Here is a 25,005-nt window from a genome sequence, read left to right as displayed (position 1 = left end):
ATTATTGTCCATGAGAGCTGAATAAAAGGTGCTAATTACATAATGGAGACAATTTTAAAGAACCAAAACCGCCTAGCTATAATTGAGTATCTTTTCCACTAGCCCATAACTATGAACCATGATGGCTTAATACAATCTCTTACTTACCTCTGGTCTAATAACACACCTCTTTACTCACACTAATTTTCTTTTTCAATTTAGAGAAATCATTGGGGAGTCCATATACAGTTTTGACTCTGGAGTTTCATGACTTCAAGACAGCTTATTAACAAAAGCCCTTGTAGTAAACTTTTGTTGTGTTAACTACACTCTGTGGTTCCCCCTAGCATCTTCTGGAGAAGTCAGAGCCTGTGCCTGGCAAGGCTGTGCTTCAGCTGAGCCCATTAACAATGGGAGGGGCCAAAGAAGTAGGGCTTGCTCAACTCGGATGGAAAGCTAGGCTGATGGTGAAGGTGGGGGGCCACCATTGACCCAGTTTCCAAGAGGCAGCTGCTGACCCAGGGGTCCACTACATGGTGGAAGCCCAAGGAAGGCCAGAATACTTCTAGAATCACTGGCTGTTGCTCGGAGGGGACCTGGGAATACACAGCTGAGTCAAGTCGGGAAGGTATGTATGTTGAATGCAATACAGCATATTTTAAAGTATAAAATTAAGATTTGCAAAGATAATTTTATTGCTAGCATTAGATGATAGAGGAAAGGAAAGGAAGAAAAGCATACTAATTTTACCATTGTTCATAGCAGGAAGCGAACATCTAATCTAATGTCTAAAGGAATTGAGTCTGAGTATATTGCATACATTTACATATATTCACCAGAACAAAAATACAACTTTCCTAAAGATCAGAAGACATGAGTGAGAAAAGACAACTAACTTTCCTATGCAGAAGAAATCCAAAATATTATGTAGATACTCTGCTTCTATTAGATTTGTATTGCTGCTGTAACAAATTACCACAGATGTCACGGCTGAACATGATACAAACTTCTTATTTTAAAGTTCTGGAGTCAGAGGTCTGACACGCGCCTCAGTGGGATAAAATCAAAGGGTCAGCAGGCTATATTCCTCTCTGCAGGCTCTAAGGGAGGATCCATACCCTTCTCTTTTCCAGATTTTAGAGGCTGCCTACTTTCTTCAGCCCACGGTCCCTTCCATCTTCAAAGTCGGCAATGGCAAGTTGAATTCTCATGTCCATCACTCCAACCTCCTCTTCTGCCTCCCTCTCTCACCTTTTCTTTCTTTTTTTTTTTTTTTTTTTGAGACGAAATCTCACTCTGTCGCCCAGGTTGGAGTGCAGTGGCACAATTTTGGCTCACTGCAACCTCTGCCTTCTGGATTCAAGCAATTCTCCCTGCCTCAGCCTCCTGAGTAGCTGGGATTACAGGTGCCCACCACCATGCCCGGCTAATTTTTGTATTTTTAGTAGAGAGGGGGTTTCACCATGTTGTCTAGGCTGGTCTTGAACTCCTGACCTCAGATGATCCGCCCGCCTAGGTCTCCCAAAGTGCTAGGATTACAGGCATGAGCCACTGAGCCCTGTTTTGTTTTTTTTTCCTTCCTTCCCTCCCTCCCTTCCTTCCTCCCTCCCTCCCTCCTCTCCTTCCCTCCTTCCTTTCTTTCTTTCTTTCTTTCCTTCTTTCTTTTTCTTTCTTTCTTTCTCTCCTTCCTTCCTTCCTTCCTTCCTTCCTTCCTTCCTTCCTTCCTTCCATCCTTCCTTCCCTCCTTCCTTCCTTCCTCCCTCCCTCCCTTCTTTCTCTCTCTCTCTCTCTCTTTCTTTCTTTGATCTTGCTCTGTTGCCCAGGCTGGAGTGTAGCGATGCAATCCTGGCTCACTGCAACCTCCGTCTCCTGGTTCAGGTGATTCTCCTGCCCCAGCCACCCAAGTAGCTGGGACTACAGGCAGGTACCACCACCCCTGGCTGATTTTTGTATTTTTTTGTAGAGATGGGGTCTCGCCATGTTGCCCAGGCTGTCTTCCACTTTTAAGAATCCTTATGAACAAATTCGGTCTGCCTGGATATTCCAGGATAATCTCCCTATTTTAAAAATCAGTTGATTAGCTGGGTGATGTGGCTCACACCTGTAATCTCAACACTTTGGGAGGCCAAAGCGGGTGGATCACTTGAGGACAGGAGTTCGAGACCAGCCTGGCCAACATGGTGAAACCCTGTCTCTACTAAAAATACAAAAATTAGCCTGGCATGGTGGCACGTGCATGTAATCCCAACTACTTGGGAGGTTGAGGCAGGAGAATCGATTAAACAGAAGGAGGAGGTTGCAGTGAGCTGAGATCACACCATTGCACTCCAGCCTGGGCAACAAGAGCAAAACTTCACCTAAAAACAAACAGTACAGGCGCGATGGCTTATGCCTGTAATCCCAACACTTTGGGAAGACAAGACAGGCAGATCACCTGAGGTCGGGAGTTTGAGACTAGCCTGGCCAACATGGAAAAACCCCATTTCTACTAAAAATACAAAAATTGGCCAGGCATGGTGCCTCATACCTGTAGTCCTAGCTACTCCGGAGGCTGAGGCCTGAGAATTGCTTGAACCTGGGAGGTGGAGGTTGCAGTCAGCTGAGATCACACCACTGCATTCCAGCCTGGGCAACAGAGTGAGACTCAGTCTCAAACAAACAAACAAACAAAAAACTCAATGATAAACTCCTTACACAAAGACACATCTAAAATAAAGTGAAAACAAAGTTTGAAAAATTACCTTCTAAGAATGACTTAGGAGGAGGAAGTAGGGGTGAAGAGAAGTAGGGGTGAAGAGATAATACGCACGAAAATATAATTTGATAGAAGGAATAAGTTCTAGTCCAATAGTACAGTAGGGAAATCACAGTTAACAATAATTTAGTGTATATCTCAAAATAGCTAGAAGATTATTGTAACATTCCCAACACGAAGAAAAGATCAACGTTTCAGGTAATGGATATCCTCATTACCCTAACTTAATCATTACACATTGTATGCATGTATCAAAATATCACATGTACTCTCAAAATATGTGTAACTATGATATATCAATTTTAAAAAGACAGAAAAAAAGGATTTAGGTCCAGTTTACCAGTGAACTCCTTCAAGTGTCCAAGTTATTAAGGATCAGCTAATTATTATGTAGTGTATATCTCGACTGTATAAAATAAGAATAAAAAACTTTTTCAAAACATGTTTGTTTTGTTTGAGACAGGGTCTCATTATTTTTTATTTTTATTTTTTGACTGTCCTGAATTGTTTATTAGGTATGAATTTTACAAACTTTACTTATGTCAGTGGCAGCAGTGGAACTGGAGAGTATCACATTTTCTCCAAGCTGCATGACGAGACCCACCAATAGTGTGGTGGAACTTAAGGCCCTTTCCAAGGCCATGGCTCTTTCGGCCTGCAGATGTCAGCCCACGTGTCTCCCTGGGCTTGTAGATTGATTGGTGATCCACTGGGTGTCAGGATTTCTTCTGACGGCTTTATGGAATGCATCAATGAGGATAACCTCAAAAAATTTGTATGTGGAATCTTCAACTCAGTAAGAATTCAGGACTCTTAGAGCCCCACAGTGGTGTCCAGCTTGCTCCTCTGCAATGGACTGAGGGTTCAAGCAAAGTTTAGCTGGTTAACACCATGATGTTCCGGCTTGCCATAAGTTGCACCTTTAGGAACTGGGTGTTTTTGGCCATCACTGCACACACGAATCCTATATATAATGTAGCCTTGTAGTTCGGTCGGCGCACTTTATGGGGCCGAGTGGATTGGGGAGCCCTGTGGAGAGCAGAGAGCTGGCAGTACTGCCAGCAGCGGACTCTGAGAAGAAAGCACATGAGATCAGACTGCTTCTCCCTCCATAGCTCCTGGATGTACTTGTATGCACCCACCGTGGCTTACCTGATGGCTGCTGCCAGACAGAAAGGCGGGGTCTCACTCTTTTGCCCAAGCTGAAGTGCAGAGGCGTGATCATGGCTCACTGCAGCCTCGACCTCCTGGGCTCAAGCCTAAGTCTCCCCAGTAGCTGGGACTACAGGCGTGCACCACCAAGCCTGGCTAATTTTTGTATTTTTTGTAGAGACAGGGTCTCACTATGTTGTACAGGCTGGTCTCAAGCAATCTATTCACCTTAGCCTCTCCAAAGTGCTGGTATTATAGGCGTGAGCCACCACACCCAGCCAAAATATTTTCTGAAAGAAAACAAAATCAGAAGCCAGGCACGGTGGCTCATGGCTGTAATCCCAGCACTTTGGGAGGCCAAGGTGGGCAGATCACTTGAGGTCAGGAGTTCCAGACCAGCCTGGCCAACATGGCAAAACCCTGTCTCTACTAAAAATATAAAAATTAGCTGGGTGTGGTGGCACGCACCTGTAGTTGCAGCTACTCAGGAGGCTGAGGCAAGAGAATGCTTGAACCCGGGAGGCGGAGGTTGCAGTGAGCCAAAATTGCACTACTGCACTCCAGCCCAGGTAACAGAGTCAGATTCTGTCTGAAAGAAAGAAAGAAGGAAGGAAGGAAAGGAAGGAAGGAGAGAAGGAAAGAAAGAGAAAAAGAAAACAAAATCAGAAGAGCCAGACATCAAGAGCCAAGCAAATAGACCATAAAATACTTTTTAAAATAAAATATATTTTTAAAAATATGGTTAATGCATCAAGAAAAAGAAATAAAGGTCTTCTTTTTAAAGTTACAAAGGTAACTAATAGAATTTAAGAATAAAATAATGGGAGAAATAGAGTAGAGAAGTAGAGAATGTACAGAGGTTAAATTGTCATACTCGGGGAACTCACGGATGTTGCATATTTGTACATCAACAAATAAAAGAGTTGCCATTGCAGCCAACATCTGTGGGGAATTTTGGTGCAGCGTCCAGCCACTCCACTCCCAGTGACAGCTCGGAGTTCTGTTTGGATATCTACCCTTTCCCAACCCTGTTCCACATGGTCTGGGTGGAGTTGTCTCGAATTCAGCTTATCTGTTCCTGCCCAATGAGTCAACCACGCCGTTTAAGAGCTTTAGCCTCTGGCCCAGGACTCTGCACCTGCAAAACCTTTCTTACTTTTGCAGGAGCCGTCCCTGTGAAATAGGGTATGTTTAATGTTAAGGAGAGCTTTGGGTACTGTTTTATTTCTGTGTTTATGGGCTTGATATTCTCCTTCATTTATCAGAAGAAGGAATGGCGTCTTGCTTAGATGGGCCAGAGAAGGCCCTAGTCCTTGCTATGGGAAAAGACTCTCGGTGGATGGAATGCGGGAAAGGAACGGGACGTTTGTTGTTCGCACTCTGCGGCAGACACTGTCCATATGCCATGCACAACCCCGTGGCATGCACCCCTACACAAGGAGGGCTTGCCTACTGCAAACACCTCCAAGTCCTCCTCTGCCGGAAGGTTCTCTCTCTCCCTCTCTCTACCCCCTCCTCTTCCCTGCCCCCCACCCCCCTCCTTAAGAGCAAGCTAGGCTGGCAAATAGGGCAAGCTGAAAGTTCTGTATCAATGATAGATAAGGAGCTGTCAGATTAGCACAGCAGCTTTCTCGCCCCTCCATTGGGAGAACTCTGAAGCGTCTTCTACACCATCTCTGAAGCTCTCCAGGGGGAGTGGGCTCCGGGTGCCCGCAGAGATAACTTGCTTGATAACGCAGCTTTCTTTTTTCTTTTTTCTTTTTTTTTGAGACGGATTCTCGTTCTGTCGCCCAGGCTGGGCTGCAGTGGCGCTATCTCGGCTCACTGCAAGCTCCGCCTCCAGGGTTCCCGCCATTCTCCTGCCTCAGGCTCCCGAGTAGCTGGGACTACAGGCGCCCGCCACCGCGCCCGGCTAATTTTTTGTATTTTCAGTAGAGACGGGGTTTCACCATGTTAGACAGGATGGTCTCGATCTCCTGACCTCGTGATCCGCCCGCCTCGGCCTCCCACAGTGCTGGGATTACAGGCGTGAGCCACCGCGCCCAGCCGATAACGCAGCTTTCTTTATTGGCTCTCTTCCTTTTCTTGCTTCCCTACTCCCTGAAATCATCTCTCAAACTACTTGGAATTGAATACTACAGAGTCTGGGAGACCTCACATTAAGGTTCATCCAGTCCCACTATCTCAGTAAGGGCCGCTGGGTTCTGATTTCCTTGACACACCCCTCGTTCACTTTCCCTCTGTGTGCTTCCAGTGGCTCCATCCCAACCCCAGGGCAGGGCACATGGATCACACCTAGCCAATCAGCATTGATCTTTTACCAGCCACAGAGAATGGCTTAGGGGCAGCTTGTGACCGGTTCAGAGCCAATGAGGTGTGAGGAGCCTTTAGCCAGTAGAGAGGCCCGCCCTGCTCCCTGTGCACCTGGAAGAATGAAGCCTCGATCCGCCGCCATCACCTGCCAGCCTGTCTGAAGATGGAGCCAACAAGGAGGGCTGCTGGATGGAGTGAGAAACCAGGCCTGTGGTAGTGTTTGAGCCCCTGAATCAAGCTGTGCTTCAAGCCAGAATTATCCCGAGAGTTTTCAGTGAAACGAGTCAGGAACTTCTCTATTAAACCCATTTTGAGTTGTGACTAAGATACCTAATGGATACAAGACAGAGAAAGGGCCTTCTCCTGGGTTTCTCATGAGAAACAGAGGGAGAGGTGATTGCTGCCTTGGCTCTGTGGCCGAGCAGGTGCAGTTCAGACAGACGTGGTGGGAAGTGATCTCTGCTTGCGTAGGAAGGGAAACCCATCTGGGCTGCTCCCGTCCCTAGGGGGTGCCAGGCATTCCCAGCCCAGGGGGTCAGGCCCAGGGGAAAGAGGGACTGGCGGTATGTTCAGCTGTGGCTCCCTGTAGGAACGCTGAAGCCAGAACGGAACAAACTGCAAACAGCGCCGTACGAACACCGCACGCACTCTAAACCCAGGTGGGATTAAAAATTGGCAGATCTGGCCGAGCGCAGTGGGTCATGCCTGTAATCCCAGTACTTTGGGAAGCCGAGGCGGGCACAGCACATGAGGTCAGGAGTTTGAGACCAGCCTGGCCAACATGGTGAAACCCCGTTTCTACTAAAAATACAAGCACATGCTTGTAATTCCAGCTACTTGGGAGGGTGAGGTAGAATCGCTTGAGCCCTAGAGGCTGAGGTTGTAGTGAGCTGAGATCGCACCACTGCACTCCAGCCTGGGCAATAGAGCGAGACTCAGTCTAGAAAAAAAAAAATCCGCAAAAATCTGAACTCAAAACAGACAAATCAGGAATTACACGAAAGTAGTCTCTCTCCTGAAAGCGACTTTGGGGAAATTGGAGGCCCTTCCTACTCCATAGATCCACCAGTTGGCCCATGACAGTACTGGGACACAATCCTCCCCCTGCCCAACGAGGATTGCCCCAAATTAAAATGCCAATGCCTCCAACCAAAGTGGCATTATTGGCTATTAGTAGACTTTAATACTTACACAGGGTTATTATAGAATTTCACAGAGCAGATTTTGCAGGGTGCAAGAAGTAAGGAACCTGGAGGGGAGGGCTCAGCCACAGAGGATAAAGGATTCAGCACTGGTCACTCTAGTATGCTCAGAGTAGATGTTAAGACTGATAAAAGGCATGAGGGAGACACAGAGGACATTCTTCTGCTCAAAGATAAGAAAACGGTTTGCCTGGCGTTTACTTGTACTCTAATCATATACCTGATTCTCTGAGTCCCACCTTAGGCCAAATCCGGCTAACCCATTCATTTACAGATTGTCTTCTGGCTACTTGTGCACTACAATGGCAGAGGTAAGTAGTTGCCTCGGAGACTGTACGGCCTGCAATCTAAAATATTTGCTCTCTGTCCCATTACAGAAAACGTGTGTTGACTCCTTTAAATCAGTGGTCCTCAAACTTGAGTGTGTTAGAATCCCCCCAAGGGCTTGTTTACACACAAATTGCTGAGCTCCATCGCAGGGTCTCTGATTCATTAGGTCTCAGGTGGGAACCAAGAACAGTTGACCCTTGAACAACACGGGTTTGAACTGTGCGGATCCACATATACATAGATTTCTTTTGCCTCTATCACCCTTGATAGAGCAAGACCAAGCCCTTCCTCCTCCTCCTCGGCCTAGTCAATGTGAACATGGTGAGGAATGAAGACCTTTGTGGTGATCCACTTCCACTTAATGAATAGTAAATGTATTTTCTCTTCCTTTTGATTTTCTTAATAACATTTTGTTTTCTCTAGCTAACTTTATTGTAAGAATATAGTAATAATTTATATAATATACAAAATATGTGTTAATCAACTGTGTTATCTATAAGGCTTCCAGTCAACAGTAGGGTATTAGTAGTTAAGTATTTGGGGAATCAAAAGTTAATGCAGGCCTGGCACGGTGGCTCATGCCTGTTATTTGAGCACTTTGGGAGGCCAAGGCAGGTGTATCACTTGAGGTCAGGAGTTTGAGACCAGCCTGGCCAACATGGTGAAACCCTGTCTGTACTAAAAACACAAGGATTAGCCAGGTGTGGTGGTGCGTGCTTGTAATCCTAGCTACTTGGGAGGCTGAGATGGGAGGATCACTTGAACCTAGGAGGTGAAGGTTGCAGTGAGCCGCGATCGCACCACTGCACTCCAGCCTAGGCAACAGAGCGAGTCCCTGTCTCAAAAAAAAAAAAAAAAAAAAAGGTAATTCAGATTTTGGACTGTGCAGGTGGTGGTGCCCCAGCCCCTCCCTCATTGTTCAAGAGTCAACTGAATGTCCATTTCTTTTTTGTTGGGAGTTGGTGAGTTCCGGTGAAGACAGGAAAACCTGTTAGACAAATTCTAAAAGAGCTGTAACCTTAATTTCCCTTTCTAATGAGCTCCCAGGTGCTGTTGCTGCTGCTGTCCTTGCCATCTCCACATTGACGCACCTGAGAAAGGGCAAAAGCAAAATAGCCAGAAGTGGCTCAGGTCATTACCTCCTGCCTACTTCTCATTAGCCCAATATTAGAGGCTGGGAAATGTAGCCTCTGGTTAGGCAGCCATGTATCCAGGAAGATGGAAAATAGATTTGAGAGGACAACTAGGAGGACTAGAGTGCTGCGTTATTTTCTAGGGACTTAAAACACACACACACACACACACATAAAGGCTTAGTTCCCTCTCCTACTACATGTTCAGCTTAGGTAAGCTAGAGGCTAGAGGCTTGTTCCAGGTTGCTCTTGTCCTCACTTTACAACCCAGGTTGAAGGAGCAAGTGCTACATTTTTCAAATGCTGCTTTTAAAAATTTTGTATTGGCTGGGTGCGGTGGCTCATACCTGTTATCCCAGCACTTTGGGAGGTCGAGGCAGACAGATCACATGATGTCAGGAGTTCGAGACCAGCCTGGCCAACATGATAAAACCCGTCTCTACTAAAAATACAAAAATTAGCTGGATGTGGTGGTGCACTCCTGTAATCCCAGCTACTTGGGAGGCTGAGGCAGGAGATCACTTGAACCCAGGAGGCGGAGGTTGCAGTGAGCCGAGATCACACCACTGCACTACATGCCACTGCACTACAGCCTCGGCAACAGAGTGAGAGTTGTCTAAAGAAAAAAACAAAAAACAAAAACAAAAAAACCTTTGTATTGAAATACAACATGTATACAGAAAAGTGCAGAAATCAGAAGTGTATAGCTCAGTGGCTTTCACAAAGTGAACACACCCATGTAACCAATGCACAGACAAGAAACAGAACAGGACCACTGCGCCAAAAGTCCCCTCGCCCCCATCTAGTCACCATCTCACTTTCAAGGGTTGCTACTGTCAGAGGTGTGTAAACCAGAAAACTCCATCTTAAATAGGAGCTGGGTAAAATGAGGCTGAAACCTACTGGGCTGCATTCCCAGATGGTTAAGGCATCCTAAGTCACAGGATGAGATAGGGGGTCAGCACAAAATACGGGTCATAAAGACTTTGCTGATAAAACAGATTGCAGTAAAGGAGCCGGCCATAACCCACCAAAACCAAAATGGCGACAGCAGTGACCTCTGGTTGTCCTCACTGCTGCACTCCCACCAGCGCCATGACAGTTTACAAATGCCATGGCAATGTCAGGAAGTTACCTTATATGGTCTAAAAAGGGGAGGCATGAATAGTCCACCCCTTGTTTAGCAGATCGTCAAGAACTAACCACAAAAATGGGCAACCAGCAGCCCTCAGGGCTGCCCTGTCTATGGAATAACCATTCTTTTATTCCTTTATTTTCTTAATAAACTTGCTTTCACTTTGCATTGCAGACTCTCCCTGAATTCTTTCTTGCACGAGATCTGAGAATCCTCTCTTTGGTCTGGATGATGACCTCTTTCCTATAATACTACTGTTGGCCAGGTGCAGTGGCTCACACCTGTAATCTCAGCATTTTGGGACACCAAGGCTGAAGGATCACTTGAGGCCAGGGGTTTGAGGTTACAGAGCTATGCTCTTGCCACTGCACTCCAGTCTGAGTCACACAGTGAGACCCTGTCTCAAAATATTAAAAAATAATTTAAAAATTAAAAAAAGGGTAACCAACATCATGCCACAGATGAGTTTTCCTGTTTTGAACTTTATATACTAAGCGTCGGTATACAAAGATGTGATGCAGCCAGAACTTTCACGCACCATATATCGTGCTGTAGGGACTCTCCTGTAACTGATTCTTTCACTCAACAGTTTGTTTGTGAGTTTTATCTGTGTTGTTGCATGCAGCAAACATGCAACAAATTTCTATTGTGGTTTTTTTTTTTTGCATTGCTGTGTAATATTCCATAAATAGATGCTTTGTTTATCCATTCTACAGATGATGGATGTATTTATTTCTAGTATTTGACTAGTACTAATAGTGTTTCTATGAACTTTTTAATAGATGTCTTTTGGTGAACATGTATTTGCATTTCTCTTGCAGCTATGTGTTCACCAAGCCTTGCAGTGGCACTACTGGGTCATAGTGCTAGGGGAGGTATATGTTCAGCCTTAGTAGTTATTGCCAAACTTCTCTAAAATGTACCAATTCACAGGCTCATTAGCAATGTCTGAGAGTTCCAGTTGCTGCACATCCCTGCCAGCACTTAGAACTTCACACACCGGATCTGATCCAGCTGGACTCTGCCGGAAAGCACATAGACAACTTTCATTTTGCAAAGCCACAGGCTGCCTGGAGAGACACACATGCAATATGTGACGAGTACGACACCTCACCCAGTGCTCTCATTGGACCAGGGAGCTCAAATGAGCAACCCAATGGTCCAGATATAAAATTTGGAGATTTTATTTCTTTTTTTTTTTTTTTTTTGAGACGGAGTCTCGCTCTGTCGCCCAGGCTGGAGTGCAGTGGCGTGATCTCAGCTCACTGCAAGCTCCGCAAAATTTGGAGATTTTATATAAAAATCTGGCTATTTTACTTCTGAAAAAAAAAATGAAGGATCCAGCAATAGAGGGCCCAAGTTCCCTCATGACCATAAATGGCCAGAGTCGAGTGTTGGTGTCTGCCAGTCCATCCACTGTCACCATTTCCCCATCCACTTCACTCATTGACCTTTGCTCCCAGACCGTAGTAGATACTTGAGTTTCCTGCGGTGGACTCCAGCCTTCCTTCAACCCAGATCAAGACGCCCAACATAACCAAGCAAATATTTCCAATACAATTCTTATATCCTACCAAGGGTTGGTAGTGGAGATATTCTCATATCCAATCCTTGGTAGGATATGAGAAATGTGTTGGAAATATTTTCTCTGCCCCCAGATATCTCCACTAGTACAACTTTTTCTTTATATTAAGAATTGCTCTTGGCCGGGTGCAGTGGCTCACGCCTGTAATTCCAGCACTTTGGGAGGCTGAGGCGGTCAGATCACGAGATCAGGAGATTGAGAACATCCTGACCAACATGGTGAAACCTCATCTCTACTAAAAATACAAAAATTAGCCGGGTATGGTGGCGCATGCCTGTAGTCCCAGCTACTCTGGAGGCTGAGGCAGGAGAATCGCTTGAACCCAGGAGGGGGAGGTTGCAGTGAGCTGAGCCACGCCACTTCACTCCAGCCTGGGTGACAAGAGCGAAACTTCATCTCAAAAAAAAAAAAAAAAAAAAAAAAAAGAAAGAAAGGAAAAGAATTGCTCTCTTCCCGCAGGCATATCTCAAGTAGAATAAAGACTACTGGAAATGATGGGACAGTACGTTGTTCTTTTGATGGTGAATATCTCCAATTTCAGATTTTCTTTTTTCCTGTGGAACACACCATCCCAAAACTCAGTGACTTAAAACAACATTTTATTGGAACATGATTTTGTGGGTCAGTAACTTGACCACAGCACAGTGGGAATAGCTCATCTCTGTTCCATGATGTCTGGGGTCTCAGCTGTAATGGCTCAGATAGCCGAGGTCTGGCTGGAACAATTCAACTAGGGTATGTCTAGGCCTCACCCTTGCTATTGTCTGGGTTCCTCAGTCCTCTCTACATGGCTTCTCCACGAGGTTATTATCTGGGGCTTCCTCACAGCATGGTAGTCTCAGGGTAGTTCCTTGAGGCTGCCAGACCTTTTTCAGGCATAGGTCTGGAGCTGGCACATCATCATGCACACCGTATTTCATTATCAAAGCAAGTCACAAGGTAAGCCCAGATTCAAGGTGAGCAAAGATAGCCTCCACTTCTCAGTGGAGAAAACTACAAGGAATTGGTGGCCATCTTTTTTTTTTTTTTTGAGACGGAGTTTCACTCCTGTTTCCCAGGCTGGCGTGCAATAGCGTGATCTTGGCTCACTATAACTTCCGCCTCCTGGGTTCAAGCGATTGTCCTGCCTCAGCCTCCCAAGTAGCTGGGATTATAGGCGTGCACCACCACATCCAGCTAATTTTTGTATTTTGAGTAGTGACGGGGTTTCCCCATGTTGGTCAGTCTGGTCTCGAACTCCAGATCTCAGGTGATCTCCCCAATTCAGCCTCCCAAAGTGCTGGGATTACAGGCATGAACCACAACGCCCAGCCTTGGTGGCCATCTTTAATCTACCACAGCTTCTCCACTTCCTGCCTGTCTATCCTCCCTGCCATCCTGGGTTTTTTTTTTTTTTTTTTTTTTTTGAGACGCAGTTTCACTCTTTTTGCCCAGGCTGGAGTACAGTGGCCTGATCCCTGCTGACTGCAACCTCCGCCCACTCTGGGATCAAATGATTCTCCTGCCTCAGCCTACCAAGTAGCTGGGATTACAGACATGTGCTACCACGCCCGGCTAATTTTGTATTTTTAGTAGAGATGGGATTTCACTATGTTGGTCACGCTGGTCTTGAACTCCTGACCTCAGGTGATCCACCCACCTTGGCCTCCCAAAGTGCTGGAATTACAGGCATGAGCCACCTTGCCTGGCTATGCTGTTTTCCAGAAACATGTATGATATGTTCCAAGCACTATGCTAGTTAGTAGCACAGAGATAAAACATAGCTCTTGACCTCAAGAAGCTTACAATCTACTGGACAAAATAAATTGACAGCTACAATAAAGAGTGGAAAATGCATGTATACATGTGCACACAGGGCCTTTTAAAAGAGGCCAATATATTATCCATATTTGTAAACCCCACACCTGATTCAGATCCTAGGTCATGCCCTCTATAAACACAAATTGAACCAAAGAATTAGTAAATGTCATTAATACCTGAGAATGAATGAGTTTATCTGGGCATTTCTTTTCTTTTTCTTTTTCTTTTCTTTTTTTTTTTTTTTTTTTTACACGGAGCCTCACTCTGTTGCCCAGGCTGGAGTGCAATGGCTCGATCTTGGCTCACTGTAACCTCTGCCCCCGGGGTTCAAGTGACTCTCCTGCCTCAACCTCCTCAGTAGCTGGGATTACAGGTGTGCACCACCACACCCAGCTAATTTTTGTATTTTTAGTAGAAACAGAGTTTCACCGTGTTGGCCAGGCTGGTCTCAAACTCCCGACCTCAGGTGATCTGCCCACCTCGGTATCCCAAAGTGCTGGGATTACAGGTAAAAGCCATTGTGCCGGCCTAAGCATTTCTTATGAGGAGACAAAACTAGAAAGATGTCTTGAAAAATTTAATGAAAATTGGCTGGGCGCTGTGGCTCACGCCTGTAATTCCAGCACTTTGGAGGCTGGGGCGGGCGATCACCTGAGGTTGGGAGTTTGAGACCAGCCTAACCAACATGGGAAAACCTCGTCACTACTAAAAATACAAAATTAGCTGGGCATGGTGGCTCATGCCTGTAATCCCAGCTACTCGGGAGGCTGAGGCAGGAGAATAGCTTGAACCCGGGAGGTGGAGGTTGCAGTGAGCCGAGACCACGCCATTGCACTCCAGCCTGGGCAACAAGAGTGAAACTCTGTCTCAAAAAAAAAAAAAAGAAAAAAAAAGAAAAATTTAATGAAATTAACTGCCCAGTTACTAACTTGACTAGTGATAAAAATTACTAGTCAGGATTTAAAATTTTCTACTATTTGGCATAAAATATTAATTTATGCACGCTGAGTCATTGAAGCATCCCAGGAACCTGAACATTCTCAGGGGACACTGTTTGGAAATGACTGGCGTGAGCATTCAGAGGTCACTGGGCCTCAGGGCTGGGGGCCTGGGAAGAGGGAGAAACTAGGAGGGACTGACAGGGGCGGCAGGGGCTGGAAGGGCAAGGGGAGGATCGAGAGTGATTTCATTTATCTCATGCTTCTGCCTGGAAACCTGTAACTGAATTGGCACATGTCATGGTGAGACTATAGCTGTTTGTGGGGAAAAAAAAACAAACAGTTGTTTGTTTAAGCTATTGCTTATCAGGTTTTCTGTTAGTTGCAGTCAAATGTTTTTCTAACTAGACAGTCTGTAGGTGGAAAATGGGGCCTTTGGAGAAGGAGGATGGAGAAATGGATGCTGCAAAGGTGTCCTGGGCCAGGTTCCCTAGCAACAGAGCTGAAAACGGGGATGCTTGTGCAAAGGCTTTACTGGGAGAGTGCTCACAGGGAAGTGTTGTAAGGGAGTGAGGGAAGCAGTCTGGGCCGGGAGGAAAAGCCAGACAGGCATGTGGATTCAGGTGAAGTCCTGTCTCAGCCTGATCCCACAGGAGTTCTGAAGTATAAGTTACAACATTGTGAATCTGTCTGCCTCGTGTGTGTGTGTGTGTGTGTGTGTGTGTGTGTTTGGGAGATGGGGGGGTAGGATGAAAATTGTGTGGCAGCCCCAACTGCTGAGCAGCACTGGATAAAGCTGAAGGTGTGAACCTTAGCAAGCGCATCTGAAGCAACTGGGGGCAGTAAAAAGGATCCCAGGGGGTCCACGCAGGCACCAACAGCATCTGCTGCAGAGGATGGCTAATTCTTTGTGTGATTTATGGCAAATCTTAAAAGATAATTTATATGCACATATACAAAAATAGCTAAAATGTTACCTACACACTGACCAGAATACTTCCTAAATGGTGAAGAAGGCAGAGAGCAATCAGAACTCTTTTACGTTGCAGGCTCAACCATTTCGGAAAACGATTTGGCTGTACCTGCTAAAGTGAAACATATGAAGACCCTATGATCAAGCAATTCCACTCCCTTGACTATACCAGTAAAAGTTTGTCCATCAAAGACTTGTAGTAATGTCAGCAATAAAAAGGAATGTACAGCCATGCGCTGTGTAGTGACAGGGATGGGTTCTGATAAATAAGTATTTGTGTATATCTAAACATACCTAAACCAGAAAAGGTACAGGAAAAATAAGGTTTTATAATCTTATGGGACCACCGTCATATATGTGATCTGTTGTTGACAGAGACGACCTTATGGTGGTGCACGCCTGTTGTATTGGTGAATGCCACAGGAATTATCTTGGTGAAGGAATCCAGTCTCCAACGGTTACATGCTCTATGATTCCATCTATATGGCATTTTCAAGAAGACAAAAGCCATAGTAATGGAAGACAGATCAGTAGCTGTAAGGGACTGGGGAAAGGGGAGGGGATTGTGATTCTAAGGGGACAGCAGGAGAGAGTTTTTGGGGTGATAGAACCAACTGTATCTTGATATTGTGGTAGTTATATAAATCTATACACATGTTGAAATCCATAGAACTGCACACCAAAAAGTCAATCAAATGAACAAAAATAATTTAAAAAAATATGCATAAGAATGTTCATAGAGGTGTATTTATAACAGCCTAAACAGGTAGCCTCCCAAAAGTCCATTATGAGCAGAGCGGGCATTCAAATTGTGGTATGTTGGTTCACACTGGGGAACACTACCCAGCACTGGAAAAGAACAAACTACTGGAACATGCAATAGCACGGATGAGTCTCAGATGTAATATTAAGTGAAAGAGGACAGACACAAAAGAGAGCACACTGTATGATTCCATCTGCATAATGTTCAAAATGGGCCAAATTGAGATGATACAGTCAGGACAGGACTGGAAGGGGACATAAAGGAGCCTTCTGGGGGTGCTAGAAATATATTGTGATCTGGGTGGCAACTTCATGAAAGTATTCATTTGTTAAACTTCGTCATGCTCTACACTTATTTTATTATTATTATTATTATTATTATTATTATTATTTGAGACAGAGCCTCATTCTGTCACCCAGGCTGGAATGCAGTGGCGAGATCTTGGCTCACTGTAACCTCCACCTCTCAGGCTCAAGCAATTCTCATGCTTCAGCCTCCTGAGTAGCTGGGATTACAGGCGTGCACCACCATGCTCAGCTAATTTTTAAATTTTTAGTAGAGATGGGGTTTTGCCTGTTGGCCAGGCTAATCTCAAACTCCTGGCCTCAAGTGATCCACTCGCCTCGGCCTCCCAAAGTGCTGGGATTACAGGCGTGACCCATTGCACCCAGCCATATACACTTAAGATTTGTACTTAAAAAAAAAAAAAAAAGATTTGTACTTTTGCTTTTAAAAATAATACCTCAGTGTTTAAAAATGTAAATTATTTTCAACTGATTTATACCTGTCTAGGTGTTATAGGTGTTATGCGAGGGGCCAAAATTTATTGTCGATTGTTAGTTCTTTGACAGCTGACTCCTTATCTCAACTCAGCAAACACAGGGCACTGTGCTGGCTCCAGGGTCACAGGAGAACAAAGAAGCAGTCCCTACCCTTGATAAATATTTGCTTTCGATAACAAAGGGGATGATGATATTTGGAATCCATCAAATTCAGGATTATGTTTCCTCCTGCTGGGTGAAAATGAAGCTATATGAGGACAAATAACCATTTTCCTCAAAAGGAGAACACTTTTTTTTTTTTATTTGTTTGTGTATCATGGATCTTAGATTTACTGATCCTCAGATTTTTATTTTTATTTTTATTTTTATTTTGGGGAAATCACAACATAGCCTTTTTTTTTTTTTTTTTTTTTTTTTGCGTATCAAACATATTAGGAAGGTTGCACATGGGAAGTCGGGGAATAGAAATGGGGGGTGGGAGTTAAAATAGATGAGAGAGGGACTTTATATGGATCAGTGATAATAATCCTCTATTTGACAAAGAAGAGGGAGAAGGAAGAGGAAGAAAAAGAAAGTGGGATAAAGGATCAGAAAGGGAGGAAAATAGAAAAAATTAGAGTATGACTCCAGGGTAGACCTGTTTTGTTGTCACTGAGTTGGTTGGTTGGTTTGTCTGTTGTATTTTTCATGTTTCGCCAAGTTGGCCAGACTGGTCTCGAACTCCTAGCCCGAAGTGATCAACCCGCCTCGCCCCCCAGAGTGCCGGGACCACAGGCGTGAGCCACCACGTCCAGCCCCCACATTGCTTCTGGCCTCCGTGGTAGACCTCCCAGACGGAGCGGCCGGGCAGAGGCATTCCTCACTTCTTCCCAGACACGGGGCGGCCGGGCAGAGGCGCTCCTCACTTCCCAGACGGGGCGGCCAGGCAGAGACGCTCCTCACTTCTTCCCAGACGATAGGTGGCCGGGCAGAGGCGCTCCTCACTTCCCAGACGATGGGTGGCCGGGCAGAGGCGCTCCTCACTTCCCAGACGGGGCGGCCGGGCAGAGGCGCTCCCCACTTCCCAGACGGGGCGGCCGGGCAGAGGCGCTCCTCACTTCCCAGACGATGGGTGGCCGGGCAGAGGCGCTCCTCACTTCCCAGACGATGAGTGGCCGGGCAGAGGTGCTCCTCACTTCTTCCCGGACGGGGCGGCCAGGCAGAGGCGCTCCTCACTTCTTCCCAGACGGGGTGGCCGGGCAGAGGCGCTCCTCACTTCTTCCCAGACGGGGCGGCCGGGCAGAGGTGCTCCTCACTTCCCAGACGGGGCGGCCAGGCAGAGGCGCTCCTCACTTCTTCCCAGACGGGGCGGCCGGGCAGAGGCGCTCCTCACTTCCTCCCAGATGGGGCGGCCGGGCAGAGGTGCTCCTCACCTCCCAGACGATAGGTGGCCGGGCAGAGGCGCTCCTCACTTCTTCCCGGACGGGGCGGCCGGGCAGAGGCGCTCCTCACTTCTTCCCGGACGGGGCGGCCGGGCAGAGGTGCTCCTCACTTCCTCCCGGACGGGGCGGCCGGGCAGAGGCGCTCCTCACCTCCCAGACGATAGGTGGCCGGGCAGAGGCGCTCCTCACTTCCCAGACGATGGGTGGCCGGGCAGAGGCGCTCCTCACTTCCCAGACGATGGGTGGCCGGGCAGAGGCGCTCCTCACTTCCCAGACAGGGCGGCCGGGCAGAGGCGCTCCTCACTTCCCAGACGATGGGTGGCCGGGCAGAGGCGCTCCTCACTTCCCAGACGATGGGTGGCCGGGCAGAGGCGCTCCTCACTTCCCAGACGGGGTGGCCGGGCAGAGGCGCTCCTCACTTCCCAGACAATGGGTGGCCGGGCAGAGGCGCTCCTCACTTCCCAGACGATGGGTGGCCCGGCAGAGGCGCTCCTCACTTCCCAGACGGTGGGTGGTCGGGCAGAGGCGCTCCTCACTTCCCAGACGGTGGGTGGTCGGGCAGAGGCGCTCCTCACTTCCCAGACGATGGGTGGCCGGGCAGAGGCGCTCCTCACTTCCCAGACGGTGGGTGGCCGGGCAGAGGCGCTCCTCACTTGCCAGACGATGAAGGAGAACACTTTTTAAAAGTGCCTAAACTAGACTGGGTGCTGTGGCTCATGCCTGTAATCCCAGCACTTTGGGAGGCTGAGGTGGGTGGATCATGTGAGGTCAGGAGTTCGAGACCAGCCTGGCCAATGTGGTATACCCTGCCTCTACTAAAGATACAAAAATTAGCCAGGCGTGGTGGCAGGCACCTGTAATCCCAGTTACTTGGGAGGCTGAGGCAGGAGAATCGTTTGAACCTTGGAGGCAGAGGTTGCAGTGAGCCGAGATTGTGCCACTGCACTCCAACCTGGGCAACAGAGAGACTTCGTTTAAAAAAAAAAAAAGTGCCTAAACTAGGCTGGGTACAGTGGCTCATGCCTGTAATTCCAGCACTTTGGGAGGCTGAAGCAGGAGGATTGCTTCAGCCTAGGAGTTCGAAACCAGCCTGGGTAACATGGCAAAGCCCTGCCTCTACCAAAAATATGCAAATTAGCCAGGAGTGGTGCTATGCACCTGTGGTCCCAGCTACTCGGGAGGCTGAGGTAGGAGGATAGTTTGAGCCTGGGAGGCAGAGGTTGCAGAGAGCTGAGATGGTGCCACTGCACTCCATCCTGGGCAACGGAATCAGACCCTGTCTTGAAAAAAAAAATAATAATAATAAGTGCCCAAACTACCACTTTGGGATTGGGAGAGGATTTAGATTTTACTACAGGCCCCTTATAAAGGAAATACTTGCTTTTGAACTGTAAGAAAGCATGGATCAGCATCCATACCAGAATGATTCGAGGAGCAGGGATTTTTCTATGTGCCATTTAACTTCTAATAGAGCTTTCTGGGAACATACTGTACTTCTTTTGTCTCCATTTTCGTCTGATTTATGCTTCTTTTGTCCTACGCTTAACTCATGACAGAGTTGCCAAATTAAAAACCTAAGTCCATTCCTTGTAAGACAAATACTGAACCTTGACTCATTTATTTGAGGAGGTTATTTACTATGTTAGGTTTGAATAAAGTTCTGATATGATTTCTACACTTACGTTTTTCCAAGCTTCCTAGATACTATCTGCTTTTCCTTAAAATGCAAAACGCATTCCAAACATAAACTGAGACAACTATACTTTTTAAAAATATGATTTAAGAAGCACAGTAGTCATAAAATCAATTACTATTGGAAAAGAATGGGTGCTGCATATAATTTCCCAATATTAACTCATTTATTCCACAAAGATCTGCTCACTATCTTTTACAATTTAGCTCACTTTTACTGACAACATGGGAAGCACTGTAATAGATGAAGCTCTGTAAAAGATAAGACACAGCTTTTGTCAAATAACAATACAAGAATATATAAACCACATATGACCATATAAGAATTTGTAAAAATGGCCAGGCAAGGTGGCTCACGTCTGTAATCCCAGCACTTTGGGAGGCTGAAGCAGGTGGATCACCTGAGGTCAGGAGTTCCAGACTAGACTGGTCAACATGGTGAAACCCCGTGTCTACTGAAAATACAAAAATTAGTTGGGCATGGTGGCGGGCACCTGTAATCCCAGCTACTTGGCAGACTGAGGCAGGAGAATGGCTTGAACCCAGGAGGCGGAGGTTGCAGTAAGCTGAGATGGTGCCATTGCACTCCAGCCTGGGCAACAAGAGCGAGACTCCTTTTCAAAACAAAAACAGAAACAAAACAAAACAAAAAGAATTTTAAAAATTACTACAAGGACACCAAGAATAAGAGAAGTGATACTGGTGGACATGAGATGATTAAAAGCATTTGCAGTGGGTATATTGTACTGCCTTTTTGGTAAAAAGGTTTGTATTTGCCTAAATACACTTAAAGAAACTCTGGAAAGATCCATGAAAAACCAAGACAGAGGTTATCCATGGGGCACGGGAGAAGAACTGTGCAAAGGGACAGGAGAGTTTTTGCTAAGTTCCATCGTGTCCTTAGAAACCCTGTGAAATGTCTAATATCTGTTTTAAACGGTACCCAGCATTGTTGTATTCAGGTATGAGAAGACCTGCAGACATGGAAATGACTATCATGAAGGAAGAAGTTTGTTATGTTCACAGATACCAGAAACTGGAGGCACAGCACGCCATGCAGGGCAGCACCAGAGTTGCTCAGGAGGCAGAGGGAGTGAGTGTGGGCAGAAGTCTTTATTGTGGATTCCATGGGAGGGAATGGGTGAGGCAGGGTAAGCGGGCTTGAGATTGGCTACTTTGAGTAATCTCAGTGGGCTCTAGGCTACAGGAGCTGTCCCTGCTTTCCCAGTACCTGGCCTTGGAGTGAATAGGGCAGGGGAATGTGAGAGTCTGGGCCAGGTATGAGAGTCTGATAAAGGAGGTGGTTGGGGTATGGGCTTCAGATCGGTTAGTTTGTACTGGAAAGGTGCACTCGCAGATGAGCCCCTTACTACCTTTAGGAATTGGCTAGCCCTAGAAGGGGCAGTATCTCCAAGTCAGCAAGGCCCTCAGGATGTTAAAGCATCAAGAAATACAGAAAATAAAAACCACAATTGATATAATATTGCATGTGAAGTGATTAAATATTGACAGGAGCGTTTATGTGCTCCTTCATGGGATGGCTGCCTGATTTACAGCTCCAACTTCTCAGACACCCAAGATGGCTCCCTTCAATATGATATGATGGCATCTGGCCTTGGTCCAGGACAGGCCCAAGGCAAAACTGGGCCTACCCAACGAGATGCTCCCTCCTGAAAATCTGATACTTGGAACAGAAGAGACACAGGCAAAAAATTTCTGGAGCTTCGTTCCTTCAAGGGCAATAATAATTATTTTCTCTATCTGAATGTCCGACATGGCAGCCATTAACCACGTGTGGCTGCTGAGCACTTGAACTGTGTGGCTAGTCTGAATTGAAATGTACTGTAAGTGTAAATTACACACCAGATTCTAAAGACAGTACACAAAAGGGGTAAAACATCTCATTAATATATTTTTATATTGATTACATGCTGAAAGGGTAATATTTTGGATATATTGGGTCATATAAATATATGGAAATTATTTCACCTTTTTTTAATTTAATTTTTTTTTTTTTTTTTGAGACAGAGTCTAGCTCTGTCCCCCAGGCTGGAGTGCAGTGGCACCATCTCGGCTCACTGCAAGTTCCGCCTCCCAGGTTCATGCCATTTTCCTGCCTCAGCCTCCCGAGTAGCTGGGACTACAGGCGCCCGCCACCACGCCCTGCTAATTTTTTTGTATTTTTAGTACAGACAGGGTTTCACTATGTTGACCAGGATGGTCTCGAACTCCTGACCTCGTGATCCACCCACCTCGGCCTCCCAAAGTGCTAGGATTACAGGCTTGAACCACCGCACCCGGCCAAAATATTTTTTTTTTAATTTTGAGATGGAGTCTCCCTCTGTCGTTCAGGCTGGAGTTCAGTGGCGTGATCTCAGCTCACTGCAACCTCTGCCTCCTGGGTTCAAGTAATTCTCCTGCCTCAGCCTCCCGAGTAGCTGGGACTACAGGTGTGTGCCACCACACCAGGCTAATTTTTATATTTTTAGTAGAGACAGGGTTTCACCATGTTGGCCAGGCTGCTCTCAAACTCCTGACCTCGGTCTCCCAGAGTGCTGGGATTACAGGTGTGAGCTACTATGCCCAGACTGTTTATTTCCTTCTTAATGTGGCTTCCAGAAAATGTAAAAAAAAAAAGAAGAAAGAAAGAAAGAAAGAAAGAAAGAAAGAAAGAAAGAAAGAAAGAAAGAAAGAAAGAAAGAAAGAAAAGACTTACACATATAAATATGCAGGGTTCCCCAAAGAAACAGTCAATCCTTGCCCAGTCCACTAAAGGGAATCCCACCAGTCAGCCACCACCACACACGAAACAGCACACACACAGCTCCAACACCAGTTTTTGTTTGTTTGTTACTTAAAATAAAAAAAGACTGTTTTTCTTTAGAGCAGTGTTAGGTTCACAGCAAAATTCGATAGGAAGATACAGAGTTATCCTATATATTTCCTGTCCATATACACACATTGCCTTCCCCTTTATCAACAGCCCCTACCAAAGTGGTACATTTGTTGCAGTTGATGGATCTACACTGACACCTCACCATCACCCAAAGTCCATAGTTTATTCACTCTTTTTTTTGTTTTGTTTTGTTTTTGAGACGAAGTCTCACTCTGTTGCCCAGGCTGGAGTACAGTGGTGTGATCTTGGCTCACTGCAACCTCCGCCTCCTGGGTTCAAGCAATTCTCCTGCCTTCAGCCTCCCAAGCAGCTGGGATTACAGACGCATGCCACCAAGCCCAGCTAGTTTTTGTGCTTTTAGTAGAGATGGATTTCACCATACCAGTCAGGCTGGTCTCGAACTCCTGACCTCAGGTGATCCACCCACCTTGGCCTCCCAAAGTGCTGGGATTACAGGCGTGAGCCACTGCACCCAGCCTCTATTCACTCTTGATGTTGAACATTTTGTGGATGTGGACAAATGCACAATGACATATATCCACCACTATAGAATTATGCAGAGTATTTTCACTGCTTCAAAAATCCTCTATGCTCTGCATATGTATACTTCTCTCCCCTTAAGTCCAGGCAACAACTGATCTTTTTACGGTCGCCACAGTTTTGCCATTTCCAGAATGTCATATAGTTGGAATCATACAGTAAGCAGCCTTTTCTGATTGGCTTATTACTTAGCAATATGCATTTATGTTTCCTTCATATCTTTTATGGCTTGATAGCTCATTTCTTTTTAGCTCACAGTTTATTCATCCATTCACCTGCTGAAGGATATCTTGGTTGCTCCCAAGTTTTGACAATTATGAATAAACCTACTAAACAGATTTTTGTGTGGATGTAAGTATTCAACTCTTTTGGGTAAATACCAAGGAAGATGATTGCTCTATTGAATGGTAAGAGTATATTTAGCTGTGTAAGAAACTGTAAAACTGTCTTCCAAAGTTGCTGTACGATTTTGTATTCTCACTAGCAATGAATGAGAGTTCCTGTTTCTCCACATCCTTGTTAGCATTTGGCATTGTCAGTGTTCTGGATTTTGGCCATTCTAATACATGTGTAGTGGTAAATTGTTGCCTCAATTTGCATTTCCTTGATGACATATGTGGAGCATCTTTTCATATGCTTATTTGCCATCTGTATATCTTCTTTGGTGAGGTGTCTGTTAAGGTCTTTTGCTCATTTTTAAATTGGATTGTTTGTTTTCTTACTGTTGAGTTTTAAGAATTCTTTGTCTATTTTGAATACCAGTCTTCTACCAGGCATGTTCTCGCACATGTTTTCTCCCAGTCTGTGACTTGGCTTTTTACTCTCTTGTAGTGTCTTTTGCAGAGCAGAAGTTTTTAATTTTAATGAAGTCCAGCTTATCAATTCTTTTTTTATGGATTGTACCTTCAGTGTTGTATCTAAAAAGTCATTGCCACACCCAAGGTCATCTAGATTTTTTTCTATATTATTGTCTAGCAGTTTTATAGTTTTGCATTTTACATTTAGGTCTGTGACTTTTCTTTTCTTAAGAGATAGGGTCTTGCTGTGTTATCCAGGCTGACCTTGAACTCCTGGGTTCAAGGGATCCTCCCACCTCAGCCTCCTGAGCAGCTGGGACAACAGGTGGGTGCCATCCTACCTGGCAGGTCTATGATGCATTTTAGTTAGCTTCTAATGTCTGTCCAGATTCTTCTTTTTATTTTTCATGTGGATGTCCAATTGTTCCAGCACCATTTGCTGTAGAGACTATTTTTGCTCCTTTGTCAAAGCTCAGTTGACTGTGTTTATGTGGGTCTACTTCTGGGCTTACTATTCTGTCCCATTGATCTACTTGTTTATTCTTTCACCAATATCACACTGTCTTGATTACTGCATAGCCTTTTAGTAAGTCTTGAAGTCAGGCATGTCAGTCTTCCAACTTCGTTTTCTCCTTCAATATTAAGCTGGCTTTCCTGGGTCTTTTGCCTCACCATGTAAACTTTAGAATCAGTTTGTCAGTATCTTTTTGTAAAAAAAAAAATTTTTTTTTTGAGACAGGGTCTTGCTCTGCTTCCCAGGCTGGAGTGCAGTGGTGCGATCTTGGCTTACTGCAGCCTTGACTTCCCAAGCTCAGGTGA

General features: G+C 45.7%; 1 protein-coding gene, 1 non-coding gene and 1 pseudogene across 2 annotated transcripts in view; all 3 read right to left on the bottom strand.

Moving 5' to 3' along the window:
• OVOL2 (ovo like zinc finger 2) overlaps positions 1-25,005 on the bottom strand; it is a 112,900-nt gene that overhangs the window by 64,192 nt on the left and 23,703 nt on the right. The gene's annotated exons all lie outside the window — the stretch shown is intronic.
• LOC129474433 (large ribosomal subunit protein eL15-like) lies at positions 3,205-23,922 on the bottom strand (annotated as a pseudogene).
• On the bottom strand, positions 8,690-8,753 carry LOC129474933 (U7 small nuclear RNA). The gene has a single exon (XR_008654680.1). It is a non-coding gene; the product is annotated as a U7 small nuclear RNA (small nuclear RNA).

Source organism: Symphalangus syndactylus, chromosome 24 (genome assembly GCF_028878055.3).
Source record: "Symphalangus syndactylus isolate Jambi chromosome 24, NHGRI_mSymSyn1-v2.1_pri, whole genome shotgun sequence".
Taxonomy (NCBI): Eukaryota; Metazoa; Chordata; class Mammalia; order Primates; family Hylobatidae; genus Symphalangus; species Symphalangus syndactylus.
This window is presented reverse-complemented; position numbering and strand designations above follow the sequence as displayed.